Below are 12,124 nucleotides of genomic sequence, written 5' to 3'. Positions count from 1 at the left end.
TGCCCCTCTTTGGATTGGTCGAGTCTGAAATGAGCCCCAGCATGTTCTCTTTTTTAAAAAATAATTTTATTATTCCTTCTTTTATTTCCAGAGTCTTTTTAAAAATAATTAATTAATTTATTTTTGGCTGCGTTGGGTCTTCACTGCTGCACGCGGGCTACTCTTTGTTGTGCGCAGGCTTCTCATTGCGGTGGCTTCTCTTGCTGTGGAACACGGGCTCTAGGCACGCGGGCTTCGGTAGTTGTGGCACGTGGCCTCAGTAGTTGTGGCTCACGGGCTCTAGAGCGCAGGCTCAGTAGTTGTGGCGCACGGGCTTAGTTGCTCTGCGGCATGTGGGACCTTCCCAGAGCAGGAGCCCCAGCATGTTTTGATTTGTATGGCAAATGTGCAGAGAGGAAAAGAACCCCGGGTATTTTGTACGTTAGGGACGTTCTCCTGTCGGGGGGCATTGAGTGGGCTCTGGAAGCTCTGTCAGCCGAAGGTTTGGAGGTGGAACCTAGGCTTCTGCCGCGTGATTCCTCCTCTCTTCCTGGGCCCCGGGAGCCCCCGGCCTGCATGTGAAACATGCCTTACAAAACTGTTTTGCTGAACTTCCAGCCACTGGGTGCTGACTAACACCACTTCCCCTCATATAACTTCACATTTGTGTAATTAACATATAATTTGATACCTGGAAGCTCATGCTGGGTGGAGCTGGAAAGGATTACTCAGCTTTTAGCAATCCAGACTCTTGGTTTGTACAGCGCATGTGCTGCGTCCTGGTTCTGCTGTTACTGCTGACTTGTTTTGCCAATATCTAGCTATTCTTCCTTCTGTCCTGTGAAGATGAGTGGAAATGATGACACAGTGTGGGTTTTTTTTTAATCTTTTTTTTTTTTTTTTTTTTGAAAGGAAGACTAGTGACTTTTATTTGCATCTGAGACACGGTCAGAACAAGAAAGTGTTACTGTTGCCTAAGACATGTTGGGGGCAGGTAGAAAAGGGTTTTCTGGGCTGCAAGCTTCCATGAGGATCTTAATTATGTCTTCTCTCAGGCCTGTCTACAGCAGCCCCAGTTATTCCATGAAGGCCCCACTGAGATCAGAGCAGTAGAAACCAACATTCTGGAGATCTCGCTTAACAATTTTTCGTCATTGCTTTTTCTTACTACAATGAACTACTGATAAAACACTGGTAGCATGAAACTTTGGCCCCAAAGTGCCGCCAACAGACCTTTGGCAGTGGGGAGCCGTGGTCAGCGAGCCAGACCCGCGTGGGTGACTCTTCATTTCCTCCGGCCGGGGTCAGGGGGCCTTTCCCGCTTCACTTGCGGTGCGAGCAAGGGAATCGGGGCCGGGAGCGGAGGCCTGGCCTAGGGCAGCACCTGAGCCACAGGGCAGGGGGCCGGCAGCCGCTCCCCGAGCGCGCTCCTCGCAGAGGCCATGACTACCAGCGGTGCCGAAAGAGTGCACCTTGTTCGGAGCGCGGAGGTTAGGGGCCCTGCGCCGCCTCCCGGCTCCCGGCGCGCGACGCAACCCTTATCAGGCCCTCCGGGACCCGGGACCCCCGGAGCGCAGGATGCCGGAGCCGCCGAGCTCCCGGGCAGGCAAAGGCCGTCCGTGGCGTCCTCGCTCACTCTTAATATTTTAACAACTGAGGGGTTGTGGACTGCCTGCCTCTCGAGCAAACATGTTCTTAACTTTCTTCTCCCATCGGCTAGTGGAGTTCAGTGGTGCCATAGTTTCACTTCCCGTTTCTTCGTGAAGGCAGTGCCATCAGTATTAAAAAAAAAAAAATGCAGTAAGTAATTATCAGGGAAGAAGAAAGATGAAAAATTGGGACGATTTTGCAATTTAAATCTAGCGTGTATGCTGTGGTTGTAAGTTTTTGTTTTGAGAAATTACTTATTGTGTTGACACATGTATTAATGTGGGTGGGGGGAACCACAGTTCTTAATATACGTGATACCTGCCTACTGAAAGATTAAAAGGCTGGGTGAACTCTGACCCAGAGCTGAGAATCAGCATAGTTGAAAGCCAATCAGGATATCTTGAAAATAAATCTGAATGTTCACATGCCTTGAAAGAGGACATTTAGTGCAGCACAGATGGGAAATCATATCTGATGTGAAGTCAAAGGAAGGAAAAGAGTGAATCCCTTAAACATCAGTAGTCACAGCCTTCTGATCCAGTGGGTTGAGGAGGATCCGGAGTCCCGGTCCCAGGTGAGCATGCTGTCATCTGTGAGCTACAGGGGAGGTAGGAGTGGGCAGAGTAGCCCGGAGGCTAGCCATTTGTTCCCTTCCACGGATTGTGCTTGTGAGCCTTTCAGGGTTTGAGAACTTGACTCTGGAAAGCTTCTAAGTTTGTTCCTAGTGAGTTGATTTATTTTGCTGAGGTCAAATTAGAACTAATGGCCCTGATGGTTTACAATGCTTCTAAATGGTTCTTAGCACTTAGGCGGGCTTGGCCGGCCATTGTGGGCGGGTTTCCAAGTGTGGACCATATCATTCCGAGGGTGTATTTTTTGTTGAAGTTTTTGTTGAGAGTACAACTTATGCGTGTGAGTGAGGTTAAAAGGTAACAGCAGAATTAGTCACACTTAATATTCAACTTTCTCTTGGTGTCAAATCCGGGGATGTGTTTGCGAACACGGGCCCCATGGGCATTTGGTGTGTGAGCGGGGCATCTCGCTGGGAGTTAGTAGTTGATGACTGTTTGTCCTCTGCCACTTTGCCTAGGAGTGCATCATTCATGAAACTCAGTAATAGGGAAGCCTCAGATTTCCTCCTACCCTTTCTGGTTGCCAAGCAGTTCCTGTAAGAGCGGGTAACCAGGTTAAACTAATCTCGGTGCATCCCTTCCAGCCATGCTGTGGTATCTGTGAGTTCATGGCAAGGTCTTTGGCAAGGGGATTATACTCTACGTAAAATTGGCTCCAGTCTCCTGATTTCTGTGTGATTGTGAATAGGCGGAGCAGACAGGTGTCTACAAAGGAGCTGCACGTCTCAACCGGTCCACAGAATTAAACGGCGCCTGTGTGCGCACACAGGCAGGCTGCGTGGGCAGTGATCTCCCAGAGCTGCTGGGGGCAGCTGACTTGGGAGAGAATCAGGAGGGTCAGGGCTTCAGTGCCTAAGCTGAGGTCGTGGTGCAAGGCCAAGACAGGAGCACTGGTTAACGATTTCTCCATGCTTTGATTAAAAAGAAAGAAGCTGCCTCCAAATCATCTTTCTTTGGCTCATCAACTCTCAGAGCAGTGCCCCTAAGTTGCAGATGTGGTTTTGAAGGCCAAGTCCAGTCAAATTCTGTTAAGGGTAAAATCCTGATGGTCACTATGGACTGAGCCAGCGTTATTCAGGGCTGAGTGAGAAATGGGGGCTTCCGTTGCTAGTGGAATGGCTACTGGCTTCTTCTCAAAACTTGGGTTCCTTTTTTTCTTCTTGCACGCTCTGAAAACACACTTTTAGTATATACGCAAGCTTTGCACCCTGAAGCTACCATACTTATTCTCAGGACCCAGTGAGTTTTCCCTAGAACAGTTTGAAGAGCATTAATGCTGTCTGTGAGATGCTTACTCCTGTTGAGAAACATTTCCACATTCATCTAGTTCATCTTGAAACTACTCTCACAGCAGTCATCATCAACCGTGCTATTAATCCAAAGGCTTGGGTCTCAAGGCAGATAGCCGTGTTTATAACCAAGGTGTTAATTCCCCTGTTAATAAAGTGGAGCTGTTGCACTGGGCATGATAGAACTCGAGACATGAGCCCAGTGTAGTAGCCACAGTCGCCCCTGAGTTGTGTTGGCAGAAATGCATTCTAGAATCAGCATCTGACTGTGTTCAGTTAGTTCCATGGCCACCAGGTTCTCCAGAGAAGTTTTAATTACAAACCAAGGTGATGTGGTTTCTTAAATGTGCTGTAACAAATGGATGTTAGCTCAAGTAGCCCTGAGCAGCCCCCTCCATCAATAAAACCCCGTGATTATCACGTGGCGGGCTCTGAGGAGGAAATCTTAACGCCCTGAGTGTCTAGTCGGCTGTGCTTCCGGCGTCCCTTTCCTGAAGTTGGGGGCAGGGTGAGGGTGTGGAAGGTGAGCCCTTTCCTCAGAGGCCCCTGAGAGTTACGACACACCCAGGACGGGCTCTGGTGCTGTCCCAGAGAGGAGCATGCTCATAGCCTGGCGGTGAGGTCTGCTTTTTGGTGATGGGCCAGAGGTGGAAACTTGGGGGAGGAGGGGGTGGTTAAATTGGAAGATCTTGAAATGGCAAATCTTTATGAGTTTTGTAAACAGCTTTAGGAAGCACTGGGAGCATCTTGCAGGGACCCTGCAATTATCATAATAAACAGTTTTATCATCTGCTTGGCAATCGATACTGTGGCTTATGCTGCTTTAGTATCTCAGCGGTATTGATTACCTTAACAACTGTGCTGCGGTCAGCTTCCATTAACCCCTGCTCTGCCGGCAGGGCCTGTGCCTTCCCTGGTTGGATGGAAGACTGTTCTGGTTCCAGCCCAAGCAAGTGCCAGAATTTGAAGGCCGGCCAGGGAGTCAAACACAACTTTTATCTCAAGGTGCCCAACGGAAGGAAGGGTTTTAAACAGGGAAGTTAATGCACCTTTCAAAAGGCATCGTGTGTGTGTGTGTGTGTGTGTGTGTGTGTGTGTGTGTGTGTGTAGACAGTGTATGAAACAATGATAGCAGTGGGGTTTCAACTGTGACTCGGGAATTTGAACGTTAAGAGCTAAAATCCTGATCCTTCCCTGCCTTGGCTGTCTAGTGGTCCTCTCTACGCCACCCCACCCTTCCCACGATGGGACGGAGGACTGCAGTGCTGACGCCCTCATGGAACAGGCATTCCTGGGACGCTTCGAGCACTTTGCTTTGTGTACCACATTTTACTTTTAGAGAGCAACCGCTTACTTGGGGACGTCTAGTTCTAGGATTCAGGTTCCTCCGGACCAATGAGTGTCTGAGTGAAATGGTTGATCGTAAGATGACAGAATGCTGGAGACGGATTTTGGTGCCCCTTTAGATTGTGTCACTCTCACTGGCTGTCTCCTGTCTCTGGTCTGGTTCATGTTTACCTCTCCCATTTCTCCTGACGAAACAAAGGCAACAAGGATACTTGGCTCTAGGGAGCAGCTGGGATGGAGTCCCCAGACCCAGCCTGTAGTTAAGGGTTAGGCAGTGGTAAGTGACAGTCATCCAGACGCTTTCAGGACAAGATCTTGGTAGCAGCAGTGGGGGTGATGGTGGTTTGTGTGTGTGTTGACTTTCTATGTCGTTTTTTCTCTTGTAACTGCTATATTTTGTTCTGCTTTAAATGAGAAATACGTATATGTGTGTATGCGTATGTATGTGTGTGTATATATTATTCTATATGTGTGTATGCGTATGTATGTGTGTGTATATATTATTCTGTATGTGTGTATGTATATATGTATTCATATATACAGTGAGTATAAATGCAGCTGGGAGGGAGGTGAGCTTGCACACCATATCCAGCAACTTAACCCCTTTGGCCCCATTTTAGTGCAGGCTGTCATAGGGGTCTTTATAGACCAAACAACACAGGTGCTGTTCAACCTGAGTGACATTGAACTCTAGTGAGAAGCCAGCTACTACATCTAGGAGTCAGTTTTAAAAGTTGGTGAGTTTCATGGAGTCGCTGGGGAGTGGAGGAGGAAGAGGTGGTAATAGTTGGACCAGAGGGAGGGCGAATTGCTTTGGCAGCTGTCACCTTCCTGCCCTTCTCGCCAGGCTGCAGCCTCTGGCTTCCTTATCCCTCATGGTTACCCAAGAGGATCCAGGAATGGAAGTTTATCAGATGGGGAGGAGGCCAGTAGGCATGTGATGAAGGCAAGGGCTGCGGACTGAGCTCGGAGAAGTGTAGGTAGGTATAGACAAGAGGGTTGCAGGTGTATGGGATTCCAGGTCATGAGATTCAAGTCCCAAGCAGAAAAGAGTCCATATAGAGAGGGTCAGGAAGCCAGACCATAGAGTCTTGGGCAGCAAGATGTAAAGCTGTAGACTCTGTCTGGTGAGGCCCAGGGTAGTAATAGCAAGACATGACTGTGGTATCCAGCCTCAGGCTCGATGAGCAGGGCTGAGCCCACAGATGGCAGTGAGTTAGACAGGCCTGTGCAGGTGAGAGAATGGCCCCAGGGAGTAATGGTGGGAAGTTGGTGGGAGTGGTCCTCTTGACATAGTTGAAGAGTCTACACGGGGCCATAGCTTAAGCAAGCTTTCCCTCCTGACCCCACCCTACCAGGTCACCCTCTCTCCGATTGGGATGTCAAGGGATCCCCATCACTGTCTTGTATTGTGGACCCACCCACTTCTGTCCTCAATCTCTCTTTGCCCAGACTACCTTGGTTGCACTAGTTGGAGAGTTTTATTTTAAGTATAAAGTTCTTCCTAAAATGTCAGATCAGTTAGGCTTAGAGGGTGGCCAGTGGTTAAGTTGACCAAAGTTCTACTACTTTCCATTATGATAGGGACTGTAGCTCAAAGGGCTCCACTGTGATGGAGGCAGAGGGTAGACCAGATGGCCCTTACCTACAGACTAAGCAACGTTCATGATGGGGATGAAACCCCCATTTTTAGTTTTATGTAGATCTGTGCACTTTGATTGGGTTATAATGCAGTAATACTGTGACCCACATCACCCTTTGCATTACCCCACTGGTCTTAACTCGAACTCTGCGTTGATACTAGCTCTTCCAAGTTCGACCTTCTTCATGAGGAGCTCCTAGATGTTGACAGCTTTTTACTTTGCTCTTTTCTCAGATAGCTTTTTGAGCCATGTGGTCAGACTTTCGGGCAGTAATATTGTCTATGTGGTAGAGAATGTTTTAGAGGGAGTCACATTCTGTGTAAAATTTTAAGACTTAATGTCTTGCATCAAGGTTCTTGGCTGTGTGGAGCAACCCAGTATTTGGTGTTATTTATAACTCTGCTTTTTAGGTGTGAGCAGAGCAGTGAAATATCTTTTTTTGGGTCTTTGGTGTACTCAGATTTTTTTCTCATTTAGAAGATGAAATGTGATCTTTGAAGGGTTTGGAAAGACGATTCTTTTTCAGGAAGTGATGTCTTTACAGAGAAAAGAACACTGGAGTAGAAACTGGAGAACGGATCCTGGTTCCTGATTTGCTACTAACCAGCTGGTGACCTTGGGAAAGAATGACTCATAGTAGTTGCTCTGATGTTTTAGAATCTTTGTAAGCCTGTAAAATCTGAATTATGGTTCCTAGTCTGTCTACTTAACAAGACAAGATTGTTGGTGGTCAAATGAGAAATGAATGTAAGAGTGTTTGAAAATGTATAAACCACCATATAAATCAAAGAAGCATTGTTATTTGTTGCTGGGGAAGTTGGTGCTGGGTGTGACTACTTTCTTGGTCAAATGCTGATGCTACTATGAAAAAGTTCTTTGCAAAGAGTATTTCCCAGGAAGCTGTAGCATGGTGATGGATGTGTGTGGGCCCACATATGGCAAGAAGCCCACTTATCATTGGTTCATCCTCCTTGAAGATGAGTGCAAGAGAACCAGCCCAGTGGGAACCAGCTCAGTTCAGACTTTACAGAGCAATTAAGGTGACTTTTATAAAACATTCATACCGAGATGAAAGACAATGAGCTCAAAAACAATGGTTGGTAAACATCTCCTTATTTTGTAAATTCACTGGAAGTGTTTAAAATTACTTTTTAAGCCACTAAATCAACCAGTGGAGGCCTTTCACTTATCAGTGGATGTGTTTTTCTTAATCAGAGTTTGACTCCATGCTCTAAATCAAGCTCTTATGTAATCTTAGGCTGTTACATTGGGCTCATTTTTGCCCAGTAATGATAGTGATAGTTGCCATGTAGAAACGTGTCAGGGACTGTGCCCAGAGCATGATGCATATCATCTCTTCGTGTATTAGTGGCAGGGTGGTGCCTTGTACTTTCTAAGGGTAGGAGTAAGGGTGGGGTCAGCAAATCGTGAGTTTTGAACAAGATTTCGAGGGAGCTGAGGCCTAAAGAACTTCTTTGGAAGTCCTTTAGCTCTTCTAAAGAAAGAAGAATTCCTGTTTCCTTGAAAAAAGGCTTAGCTTGCCATGAATACGTCAACTCAAGGCTGAGACGCTTGGCTCCGGCCAGTGCAGTTCTTTTTTTCAGGAGGTGCTCCTGAACTGGGTAAAGACAGAACTTTCTTTTAAAAAAAAAAAAAAAAAAAAGTGTATTATATAAACAAGAAAAGAATATGATGAACCCCATCACTTAGACTTGACAACAATTCACTTTTTGTTGGATTTGTTTAATCTTTTTGTTCATTGGCTTTGATTTTAGAGCTAGTGAAAGATATCATGATGCTTCATTATTTTCTTAGGTGGTAATAATATTATGTGAACATAACAAAATTAACACATTCTTAACATCATCAAATCCCAAATTGCTGTTCAAACTTGCCTGATTGTCCCCAGAATGGCTTTTTACAGTTGGTTTGTTAGAATGGGTATCCAAATGAGGTCTACCTAGTACGGTTAGGTGTTTGGTTCTTAGGTCTCTTAATCTAATTCAGCCCCCTCGCCCCCAACTGTAGCCTCCATATGTGCCCCCAAAACCAGCCCATGGATTTTGAAGGATGATGGGGAGTAGCTACGTGTGGTAGAAAGGGTACTGTCAGTGTGGTGTGAAGATACCCAGGTCCTGTTTCTAGCTCTGCCACTGACCAGTTATCTGACCTTGGATAAACCACCAGCAACACTCTCTGGGGTCATTATTCTTGTCCATCAAAGGAGGCAGTGAGACTGAATGGCCTGAAACCGAAGCCCTCTTATCATGACCTCCTCGAAGGTACTGCTTGCTACCTAGACCTTATCCCAGTTTTTGTAATTGAGAAATTGTTGTTGCTAAATAATCCTGAGCGATGGGCTTGTTGTTCTTTTTCTCTTGAACGTTGTGAATAGTGTACCTTAAACGAGGCTATTATGTTTTCCTTCTGGACTTTCAGAAAGCTTAGAGCCACATTTATGGCTCAGTGTGTTGGTTATCATTGTATGCATTTTAAGCTTCATTTTTGGCTCAAAGTTTCCTCCACTGTTGTTTTTTGTTTCTTCTCTGGCCCTGGCCTCAATTTATGCTATCATGTTGTATTGTGTATTCTTGTAAGCAGTGTGAATAAATGACTGTGTGCTGGGTATTCTCATGTGACTCTGACCTCTCTGCAAGCTCATTCACCCAGGGTCCCTGTCTTATGTAGTCTCTGCTTTGTAGAGCCACAGCTTAGGTGCTCAATAAAAACTTACTGATAGATTTTGATTGGACATACCGGCCTCACTTACGCATTTCCATCTTCTTTCCATGTTAGTGGTGAACAGTTGTTTGGAACAGTATTAATTTTGTGAGTGTGGCCTGGTCCTTCTCTGATTCACATTTTATATGGCAGAATGGCCAAAGGAGGAGGTCTGGTGAGCCACCTGGCTGATGATTCTCTTGGGTTTTTTTTTGGTAGAACTTGTCTTTTTGAGTAGCCCCTTGCTATTTTTTTCCCTTGGTGAGTGAAGCAGTATTTGCTGGGCAAACAGTTGGGGGAGGGGGTGTTAACTGCTAAAACAGTAGCCATTCTATGCATTCTGACGAGTTCACCTCTGGTTCCAGTCTTGGACGCAAGGATTGCTGCTGTTGAGATGTGTAGGGTGACACAGGTGGATGTATCAGTCAGTCGTCTGCTCTCTCTGGAAAAAAGCAGACTAGGTAATCAGATGTGCTTCATCCTAAGACTCACGCGTGAGTGGGCGAGTTCTCGCGTTGGCTCTCACGCAGCCTGCCTTTGCTTTCAGGGAGGCTGTGCTAACCCTCAGTAAGTCATTGGTCCCAACTGGCTCTCTCCCTTACCTCCCAGGACCTCTGCTTCCTTGATTGTCCAGGAGAGAGAAGGATGTTCCTCCACCAGCGTTAGGGGAGGATCTGGGTCTGTACTTGTTGAGCCCCTGGCACACAGTCGGCGCTCAGTAAATACATGGTAAGTGCCTTCAGGAGCGTATCTATGAGGGTTGGGAGACATATTTACAATGATTGCTAGCGGCCTCCTCTTTTCTTGTTTGTGACACTTGGAAAGGGAGCCGTTAAGCATTGGTTTCGAGGGGCTGTGGGGCGTGGTCTTGAGGGCTCCTCTTCTGGGCCCCTGGATGACTTCTCTCTCATCCGCAGAGAACTGCGGTGCCCTTGTTGGTTGAAGGAGTCCTGCCGATGTTCCTCTCCCAGCCAGACGCCCTCTCAGGCCAGTAGCGCGGCCTTGATGCTTTCATTCCCACGTGGAGGAGGGCGCTTCCGAGCCTCTGCTCTGTGTAGACCTGGTCCAGAGGAAGGCAAGACCCCTGGGGGGCCCTGGGTGTGGCGAGGAAGTTGAGGCTCATGGCTTGCAAGTTTTCTTCTAATGGAATTTCCCATCACTTACTGCCCTGCTGATTTCTGATCAATGAAAATGAAATTGCATCACCTCCTCAGAGGCTCCACGTATGCCTGCTGCTTCCAGCTGTGTCAGTTCCGGTAAAATAATCTCATCAGCCGTGCGAGAGGGTAATAGGAAATAAAAATAAAAACCCGCAATTAGCAAGAGGCCTTGCAGCTGAGTAACACTTTCCATCCCGGAGGCAAAAGGGCTGGGGAGTGAATGTTTAGGAAAGATTCCCTTTAAAAAAAAAAAAAGAAGAGGAAAATTCCCGGTCTTTTTCTTCTCCCTTCTTTTTCCCTCCTTGCCCTGAACTCTCTCCCCGACCCTTTGGGTGGGGATGGTTTAAAACTGTGCGCAGGTTTTCCCTGCCCTTTGTGTCAGGTCAGTAGCATTGCTCTGTGATGGGCACACATGAGGGTGGCTTTTGCTTTTCTCTCTCCCCACCCGCCCCACCCCAGACAGACACCAAAGGAAATGCAGAAATTTCAGCTTCTTCCACTGACCTGTGATAGGAAACCACATGGTTGTGGGGGGACAGCTCGAAGCCGAGTTAAAGTTGGTAAACAGGCTTCTCGGAGCTGGTTCATTTTAATTCCTAGACTTTAGGCTTCCATTTGCAGCCCATTAAGAACCAGACCCCCGCCTCTGCGTTATTCCCTGGAACTTTCAGGACCATGTCGTGAACACGAGGCTCTGTCGGAGGGCGATGTTTGGTTGTGCGGAAGCTGGAGTGTGGGGACAGGCCCGCTCCAGCACCTCCGGATAGGGCTGGGGGAAGGTGAACGCTGCCTCTGAAATATTCGGCTACGTGTGTGTGTGTGTGTGCGCGCGTGTGTGCGCGTGCGCGCGGAGCCTCTCAGGTCACTGGCTCCAGCCTAAACAGGAACTGAGGCCAGAGACACCAGGGTGGGGGATGCTCAGGGCGGGTGAGGATGAGGGAACCTGTTGGATCACCTGAGAGGAGCCAGTAGAAGTGAAATCGCACCATGTTTTGTCAACTTGACTACGTCCAAGGAGAAGAAATGCTTAGGTGAAGGCCGGTTCAGTGGTTCTGGCATTTTTTCATAAGTTATTTGGGGGGCAGCATGCCTTCATCCTGAGCCATCAGGAAATGGTCCATCTCAAACATGGACCACTGACTCCCACGCAGGTTGAAGGTGAGACCCTTGAGAGGAATGAGCACGGCTGGGGGGCGTGGTAGGGGTGGACCCAGGTGTGAGCTGTGTGGCATCCCCAGCACCATAGGGGCTCAGGGTAGTGGCACAACTCGCCAAGCCGTGCGTTGCAGTAGTTGAGCCATGTTTCTAAATGCAGTGGACATCAGAGGTCCTCACTGGCCACATCTGGTTAATAGAAGGACAGATTCTGGCCTTAGAGCAGGAAGGCTCTGGAATGGGGGGAGTGGTAACCTGGATTACCGTGTCGATGCCGTGGATCCAGGAGCACGTGAAGTTCTGTGTCTCACCCTGCTAGCACCCTGCCCTGGATGGTCGCCGCCGTCCAGGTTCTTATTTTGCGTGTCTGAACTCTAATGAGAGCAAGCTAGTGGGAGTCTGTATCGATAGGAGGGATGCTGTGTATATTGTAGGCACTCAGTGAACATCTGTTGTGTGAATGGATAAAAATCATTAGAGCAGCCAGTGAGGTTTTGGCTAAGCATGATTCACAGGAATTTAAAGCTAAGACCAACGGGGCCGGAACC

The 12,124-nt window shown here is 47.6% G+C and overlaps 1 protein-coding gene across 1 annotated transcript in view; it reads left to right on the top strand.

Annotated features, from left to right (window-relative positions):
- The window catches only part of LOC114484890 (zinc finger homeobox protein 3-like), a gene marked incomplete at its 3' end in the record, with an annotated part of 89,470 nt that overhangs the window by 59,239 nt on the left and 18,107 nt on the right, over positions 1-12,124 (top strand). The gene's annotated exons all lie outside the window — the stretch shown is intronic.

Source organism: Physeter macrocephalus, unplaced genomic scaffold (genome assembly GCF_002837175.3).
Source record: "Physeter macrocephalus isolate SW-GA unplaced genomic scaffold, ASM283717v5 random_140, whole genome shotgun sequence".
Taxonomy (NCBI): Eukaryota; Metazoa; Chordata; class Mammalia; order Artiodactyla; family Physeteridae; genus Physeter; species Physeter macrocephalus.
This window is presented reverse-complemented; position numbering and strand designations above follow the sequence as displayed.